Raw genomic sequence first — 9162 nt, 5'->3', positions numbered from 1 at the left:
AGGAAAATGGGTGGGGGAGCAAGAAACTCAGCTTTGATTTTTCAGGTCTGCTGGTCTGGCCATTTCGGTATGACACTGCCTTCATCATTTCATTTCTTCTTTACTGCTCTAGGTTTCTATGGCCCTTTAACCACTTTAGGTGCATTGGTAGTTTAGTAAGCCACAGTCTCTGCCTTCCCCCCTCCAGCCCCCAAGAGACGAGGGTTTTGGTTTGGTTTCTTGAACCAACCCCCCTCCACCCCCTGCCCTTTGGAAACGTGGTGGATTCCCTCTGGAGAGAGGACCGGAGAGAGCTGTATCATAGCATCTAACTAACATGGAGGAGATGCAACCACCCAAGGGTTTTAGGCAGTTGGTTCTTCTGAAAAATTATTATACAGAAAATCGATTTTGAAAACCCCATCAAACCTGGATCCTTTGCAGGCCCTCCTGGATTCCATCTCCCCTCTCAGCAAAACCAAACCAACCCAAGCCCAAACCTTAAACTTTAATTACTATAGCTATTTATTTTGGTTCCTCTCCATGGGTATGATTTCCATTAATTAGAGGATAATGAAGCCTGCCCTTTCAAACAAATGCATCCCTTTGTTTGCACTCATTTGAGCAAACCCACTGCACTGTGTGTGTGTGAGCACGCAGAAGGGAGGCATGGAAAACGGCTTCTAGAAACCCCGACCCCCAGACCTAACCTGCCCCGGCTTTCCCAAGATGTTTGCCGCTTTGCCCACTTGAGATTTCGGTGCAGCGATTTGTGTTTTTTTGTGTGTCTTGTTGTTTTCCGACCTGCAGAAGAGACATTTTCTCAGAAAACCTTTCCTTTCTCTGCGGCGTTCTGGTTAGTATTCAGGCCACCACCTCTGTTATCAGACGGTGGCAACAAAGCTTTTCTGCCTGAATCCTCAGCGAGGTGGCGGGGGAACGGATTGCACAGTAATGAGCTGCTTTTGCAGGCTTCCGTCGGGAGCCTTTTCTTATATCCCTTGGCAAGAGGAACGCATTCAAAACAGCAGCCCAACCCTTGGGCATTTAACATCCGCAGACATTTAGCTGATCGCAGTGGCATCACTGGGATGGGAGTCACCCAATGCAGTAACTCGCGTTGCCCCCACTCCCACCCACTCCCTTTCCAATTGTCTGCCCCGACCACCCAATAGAGTCCTCAGTAATGCTCCTGATCAATTGACATCACAGGATAATATGGGATAAACGTAGTTGTGAATTGCCTAAACGTGATAGCTCCTAGATTAGATGAGTACCGACAACAAAACTGTGTTGTAACCCTTTCTGCCTTGGATTATGACAGGATCAGCTACACCATTATTAGCAATGGAGCGGGAGTCTTTTTGGACGTTTCTCCTTTCCCTTTAATTACTACTTGGCTCTCAAGAAAGTTATTGAAACAGGTTCACACATACTAATCACTCCACGCTTGTAGCTCAACCCCCGGGGAAGTCGACAATATCAGCAACTCGAAAACCCTCCGCAGCAAGGCAAAACAACAGCGCGCATTTGGAGCTGTGTGCTGCCGAGACCACGTGCTCCAGCGCGCCCTTGTCATTGGGCAACAATGACAGCTCTTCCCCGAGCACCCTCGAAGATTCAAAAAGTAAATTCACATCGAGTTTTAGTCCGGAAGCTATGTTGCTACATGTAAACTGTTAGGAAGCACTACTGGAATATTTCTTTTACAAAAAAAAAAAAAGGTACATTTCGGCTGAAGCACAGCACCGAAAATTTACAGGCAATCATTTTGGTGTCACCCCATTTAACAGTGTCGCCCAGTGAAACCTCCAGCCCGTCCCCACCCCTAGTGATGCCTCTGGCTGACTCGGCAGTAACAGGGTCTCCTGGAAAATCACGGCTGTAAATCACAGCTTTGGGTTTTGAAGGGGGGCGGGGCTGGAGGCTTTCCAGAACCTCATTTCTTCGTGATTTGAAAGTCATCTGAAGTTGGTAGCGAGCAGGTGAGGCGCTGCTTTCCTTTTCTAATTATGCTGTTGCAGCGTCCAAGTCAGGAGAACCGGGCTCTCCGAGCGCGCTGCCCCGGGAGGCAATCATGGGCTGGTTTACTCTTCGGGAACTTCCCCAGCTAGACTTCATTTGCTTGAGGATTGGGCCCGCGCTTTTGCTCTTTGGCTCTTCAGGCGCTAGCACAGGGTCTGAGGGCTTAGGACTTAGAAGGCCCTCAGTAGCATCCATCCATCAGGGGGGATGGATGGATGATTCTCTTGCTGAGCAATCATTGCGGCTGTCTTGATTGCTCATGCTCTCTGCTGGCTGTTACCTCACAGGAGCTTTCCATTATTTTGTTTGTTTGTTTGTTTGTTTTTCTGGCTCTAGCCTCCTGTTCTCTTTCATGTGGTGATTCGCTATCCCTATAGATTTCCCTGCCTTCACTCAAAGAAACCTGCTTACATATATACCACACCCTTTCCCCCACACCGTACACACATACCTATCTACACCACACCTTCCCACACAGACAGACAGACAGACAGACAGACAGACAGACAGACAGACAGACCTTGCCTCTGGCTCTCCAAGTTTTCTCATTTTCTTGTAGGTTCCAACTTCCTCCTCTTTCACATCTCTCCGTTCACCCTCAAGAGCCTCTCCATTCTTTCAACCCAGACTGACCACCAAGCAGTCAACATTCCACTTGGTCTCTGCCTGTTCTCCATTTCTACTCCTTTGGGGGTTTCTCCCCTTACATCTGAAATTATCTTAATTTAGTAGAGGTTGGAATTGGGGAGGTACAGGGGTCTTTATCTTTCAGAATTGCATGGTTAACACTTGAAATACTATATATATAAAATGAGTCTAAAGGTAGGAATGCCATATATTCCTTTAGACTTTGGGAGGTAATTAGTAAGAAGATTGGTTGGGTAAAACCATAGTTTTACTTGTGTGAGAGAAGTAGCTCTCCATCAGGGAGACTTTTGCACCCCTACCCCACCCCCGGGGACATTTGCTAGTGCCTGGAGACAATTTGGAGTACTACCGCTGCCAGTGAAAGGAACTCGAATGGCGTCATTGTGCAAGCGACTCCTAACCTCTGGGTGGTGGATCAAACTCACCAGCCACTCTGTGGGAGAAAGCTGAGGTTTTCTGCTTTTCTAAAGATTTACATAGGCCCAGAAGCCTTCTATAGCATCTCTGTGAGGAGGACTCAACTCGATTGCAGTGTGTTGTAGAATTTCCTATGGGTGAGGGAGGCCCTTCTGTGATCTAGGGAGTGGAAGTCAAGACTGATTCTAAATGCCCCAGAAGGTAAAGGACAGCCTCAACTACAAAGAGTTATCCAGTCCCGATGTTCAAAAGGCCAAAGTGGAGAAACCTGGGTTAGACATTCTTCTCCCTGTTCTCTACCCTCCACCCCAGCCCTTCTTCCTCCGCCCTCTCTCCTGTGTCTCATGGTCTCAACTGCTGTGTTTCCCTGTTGCTTGGCATGAGCCCCATGATTGAGTTTAATCATGGAGTCTAACCTAGGAAGAACAGAAAGGAGCTTCAGAAGTTTCAAAATTCCTCTTTCTATTCTTCAGAAGAAAAGAATGAAAATAGCCATTGTAAGGTCACACAGCTACTCAGGGATTTCTTTGGGATCTGTGGCCTGGCTGTCCCAATTCCCAGCTCTTGTTTTACTCAGCTCCCTTAGGCAGTGGTTCAAGGTTTCTGGTCCAATAAAAGAAATACAAGTTTACTTCTGGGTCAAGGCCAGGAGCTGGATGAGGTCATTTATGTTTTCCTAGAGGTAAGGCCAACTTGACCCAGGTGAAATGCAATGCCAAGAAGGCCACTGTTGTTGTTAGGTGCCTTAGGGTCAGTTCCAAGCCATAGCGACCTTATGCACAGCAGAAGGAAACACTGCCCAGTCCTGCACCATCCGCACCATTATAACCATTCTTGAGACCATTGTTGCAGCCACAGAGTCAATCCATCTCCTTGAGGGTCCTCCCCTCTTTGCTGCATTGATAATTATTGGCAATTGGAATGCAAACATCGGAAACAAAGAGGCAGAAATCGTAGTTGGAAAATATGGCCTTAGCGAAAGAAACGAAGCTGGAGATTTCATGATAGAATTTTACAAAACCAATTACTTGTTCTTAGCAACAGCTAAACCCGGCCAGGGAATCATGTAAATTCAGGATAAACCCCCAAACCAAACCTGCTGCCATCGAATCAATACTGATTCAGAGTGACCACCTTTGGGTTTCTGAGACTGTAACTGTCTATGGGAGTAGAAAGCCCAGTCTTTCTTCAGAGGAGCTTCTGGTGGTTTCAAACTGTCCACCATGCACATCAAAGTCCAACGTGCAACCACTCCGTGACCAGGGCTCAGGGTAAAGCTGAAGAAAATTAAAACCAAGTCCACACGAGTCAAAACATGACCTTGAGTATATCCCACACCAATTTTGAGAGCATCTCAAGCACAGATTTGACACATTGAACACTAACGACAGAAGACCTGATGAACTATTCATGAAGAAAGCAAAAGGTCATTAAAATGACAAAGGATCAAAGTGGATATCAGAAGACACGCTGAAACTGGCTCTTAATCATACAGTAGCTAAAGCAAATGGAAGAAGGGATTTCGTCAAAGAACTGGACAGAACATTTCAAAGGACTACTGGAGGAGACAAAGCCAAATATTATAATGAAATGTGCAAAGACCTAGAATTAGAAAACTGAATGAACTCAAGAAAAAAGTCAAGCCTTGAGTTGCATTATCGAAAGATTCTATGGGTGAAATATCGAATGATGCAGGAAACATGAAAAGAAGTTGGAAAGAATACACACAGTCACTGTACCCAAAAGAAGTCATCCACCATTTCAGGAGGTGTCATCTGAGCAAGAACCAATGGTGCTGAAGGAAGCAGTTTGAGCTGTACTGAAAGAAATAGGCCAAAACAAGGCTCCAGGAATTGGCAGAATATCCATTGAATTGTTTTAACAAGCTGATAGAGCATTGAAAGCAGTCACTCATCTAGTGCAGGAAATTTTGAAGACAGCTATTTTCCAATTGACTGAAAGAAGCCCATATTTGTACCCATTCAAAAATAGGAGACCCACCGAATGCTCTAACTGTAGAACAATATCCCTGATATTACATGCCAGTAAAATTCTACTGAAGATCATCCAACAACAGTTGCAGCAGTCCAATGACAGTGGAGCGGCTAGAGGTTCAGGCTGGATTCAGAAGAGGATGTGGAGCAAGGAATCTCATTGCTGATGTCCGGTGAAGCTTAACTCAATGCAAAGACTACCAGAAAGATGTTTACTTGTGTTTTATTGACTATGGCAAGGCTTTCGGCTGTGTGGAAAGTAGGCCATTAGGAACAAAAAGTTTGGGGAGGTGGACCTGTCACTTTTGTTCATCTCATGTCATAGAGCCAGCTGTGTCCTGCATTGATAAGTACCTGAATCTGAGGACAGAGAAGAGAAAAATCATGAACTTTCAGCCTTCCAAAGCCAAGATTCACAACAATTGTAAGTCATTTGGAGCAATTTGTATGTGCTACTTCTTTCTGCCACACAACCCCATTCGGCTGGTGAAGGAGATGACTTGGGGTGAGAGTGGAAGATATGCCAATGCTTTGCAAGTAAGGCCCTTTGGCTTAGGGTCCTCAGAGTAGCTTTCAAAGTTTGTAAGGGTGCAGATGCCTGGGTCCCTCCTAGGCTACATTCCCCATCTCTGGTGTCAGTGTCTAACAGTGAATTATTAATAAGCTCCCAGGGGTGCCTTGTGCCTGGGCATAAATTTAAGAGCCGGTGACCCAGACATTAGAATAATTGGCTTTTTTTTTTCTTTCAATTAATTCTAGAAAGAAGCTTTGGGACAATGTGTGAATAGTGGGGTTGGGGGTGGGGTAGAGGCCAAAGAACAATCAAAACAAAAACAGTGCTCTTTTTGATGAAGCTTCATGGCCAGAAAGTGCCGGGCTGTTGTGGAGCTTTGCAAATGTAAAGGTCACATTTTGAGCAAGAAATGACATTATCAGGAAGTTGTACGCTACGCTCCAGTTTAAAGTTTTTAAATGGCTGGAAAGAGCCACTTTTGGACATCCCTTTAAAGAGCGCCATTTCTTTGAGGGTTTTTTTACATTGTTCTCCAAGGATCCTTAAAGTGCTTGCTCATTGATCCACCTGGAATAGGTATCCACATATTTTAATTAACAGAGTTCACAGGCTTTAAGCACATGACTCATTTAACAGTAATGCTAATTAGCGTTTGTCTCTTCCCTAAGCATGACTAGCTTCCCAGGGTGGTGACACTCTGTGCAGCTCATACCATGTCCTAGGTTAGTATTTATGATGGATTTAATTGAAGTCTATCCCTCAAAAGACGTATGTCTTAACCCCTGGTACCTGTGAACTTGATCTTCGTCAGAGGTGGGATCTTTGCGGATGTTATCATTTGACATGAGGTTATACTGGAGGAAGGTGAGGCATAAAGAGTGGAAGGAAGGTGCTAACAAGAGAGAAGAGATGGGGGTGAGGGAGGGGCACATGGAATAAGGAAATCATATGATCCTTCAGCTGCAAACGAAGGAATTTCTTGAACTACGAGAAACTCCGAAGGACAGACGCATGGAACGAATTCTCCCTTAAAACCTCAGAAGGACCCAACATAACAGCACCCCACTCTTGGACTCCTAGCTTCCAGAACTGTGGGACAATACATTTCTCTTCTTGTCCAGCTATCTAGTTTGTGCTATTTTATTACAACAGCCCTAGGAAAGTGAAAGAGTGTCTCTGTTTATCCACTAGCATTTTGTGGACTCGAGCATTGTATTCAATCCTCTTTTTGGTCTTTCCAAAAACCTTAGTCATTTGCAAAATGGGAGCTCGTCTACTCTTGCTGTCCCACTATCAAATAATAATTCCCTGAAAATGAACCATATTTTGTTTTTTCTTTCATAAAAAGGATGCAAATTTCTCACTTTGTGCAAACCAATGACATAGTCCTTTGCTTTTTTTTTTTTTTAGGTAGAAAGATGAGACATGAATAGCCACCATAGCCAAGTCAGCAATATTAATCTCTCTTGCTCCCCAAAGAAAATAACCTTCCCAGGATAACCTAGAGTGAATTTCAAAACTTTGAGACTAATCGATTCACTAGCTGGTCTACGAATCAATTCACTAGCCTACTCTCTGCTCCTTCCATTCTCTTTGCATTTGCTATTCCCTTTGCCTTGTGTGTCCTTGAACCAGAAGCCTACCTGACTAGCCCTCCTCCCTCACATTCTTCAAGGATGCCTTCTCAGACCATCTACTATAAAACATCATCCTCACGGCCACTCTGGCGCTCCCTCTTCTTACCCTGTTTTTAGTTCTCACTATACCACCCATCCCTACCAGAAAGTTATGTGCAGACTGGTGGGCAGGTGTTTCTCCATCTCCAACAGATAAGCTCTATGAGGGCAGAGTTTTGTCTGGTTGTTAACTACTACAGCCTCAGCAGTGCCTGGCATACAAGCAATACTGATTATGTGAGTGAGGGAATATAGAAGCACAGGGAATCCAGGACAGATGATCCCTTCGGGACCAGTGCTGAGAGTGGCGATACTGGAGTGTGGAGGGAAGGGGGGGTAGAAAGGGGAAACTGGTTATAAGGATCTACATATAACCTCCTCCCTGGGGGACGAACAACAGAAAAGTGGGTGAAGGGAGACATTGGACAGTGTAAAACATGACAAAATAATAATAATTTCTAAATTATGGGTTCATGAGGGAGGGGCCAGCGGGGAAGGAGGGGGAAAATGAGGAGCTGATACCAAGGGCTTAATTGGAGAGCAAATATTTTGAGAATGATGAGGGCAACGAATGTACAAATGTACTTGACACAATGGATGTATGTATGGATAGTGATAAGAGTTGTATGAGCCCCCAATAAAATGATTTTAAAAAAAAGAAAGAAGCCCAGATTAGTTCCATGTTTTAAAATTAGTTTTTCCCAGAACAAATACTCATTTTAGGAAAGAAGTCCTGGTGTCTGAAAAAGATGTGGCCTCCCACTTTCCTATCAGTCTAAGGCAGCAATTCTCAACCTTCCTCATGCCACAACCCTTTCATACAGTTCCTCATGTGGTGGTGACCCCCATCAAGCATAAAATTATTTTCGTTGCTACTTCATCACTGTCATTTTGCTACTGTGATGAATTGGGCAACCCCTGTGAAAGGGTCCTTTGACCCCCAAAGGGGTCGTGACTCACAGGTTGAAAACCGCTGGTCTAAGGGAATGGTTCTCTGTGAACTCATCTTCACAGCTGTACCCAGACGTCATGTAAAAGACATTAAACAAATCATAATGATAAAAATCCTCTCACTTTCACTGGTACAAGCCCTCCTACTAGTAGGTATAGCAGAAGTTTTCTGTTTCTGTCTGCATAATCAATATTTGAATCTCAATATTCATTATGAAGTTCTGGGATTTACAAAGGAGAATCAGGCAAGACATGAAACAGAAAAGCATGTTTGGCTTTCATTAAAAGCATTATTTCTACCAGCGTATGCCACAGGCCGCACACACGCACCTTGCTTTCACTAATGCCTTCCTACCGCACATACGTGAGCCAAAGAACAGCAGTTTGTGTGTAAGACACTAATATCAGCTACATCCGTGGTTGTCAGTTCCTGTCAAGTCGATTCTGACTCATGGTAATCCCATGTGTGCTCCACCGGGTTTTTCAATATCTACAACCTTTCAGCTGGGAGAAAGATGGGGTTTTCTACTCCTGCAAAGAGTTATAGTCTTGAACACCCACAGGGACAGTTCGAATCTGTCACACAGGTTGGCCGTGTGTTGCCATTGACTCTGGCAGTGACTAGCAGTAGAATTTAATTGTTCAGGAGCAGATCAGCAGCCCTGCCTTGCATGACACCTCTGGATGGGTTAAAATAGCCAAACTTTGGGCTACTGGTAAGTGCTTAATAGTTAAGAAACAAAGGAAGGACACATTTTGTTTCTTTGTTTGTTTTGGTTATGCTTAACCCCCACTCCCTCCACCCTCCCCAAGCCTTATAAAATAGAAAAAAAACATCTTATTAGGTTTGATTTAGTAATTAGCAATTATTCCTTTTTAAAAAAATATCATTTTATTGGGGGCTCATACAACTCTTATCACAATCCATACATACATACATTGTTGTGTCAAGCACATT

The sequence above is a fragment of the Echinops telfairi genome, unplaced genomic scaffold (assembly GCF_000313985.2).
Source record: "Echinops telfairi isolate 266 unplaced genomic scaffold, ASM31398v2 ScPeMD7_53;HRSCAF=182, whole genome shotgun sequence".
In the NCBI taxonomy this organism is placed as follows: domain Eukaryota; kingdom Metazoa; phylum Chordata; class Mammalia; order Afrosoricida; family Tenrecidae; genus Echinops; species Echinops telfairi.
This window is presented reverse-complemented; position numbering follows the sequence as displayed.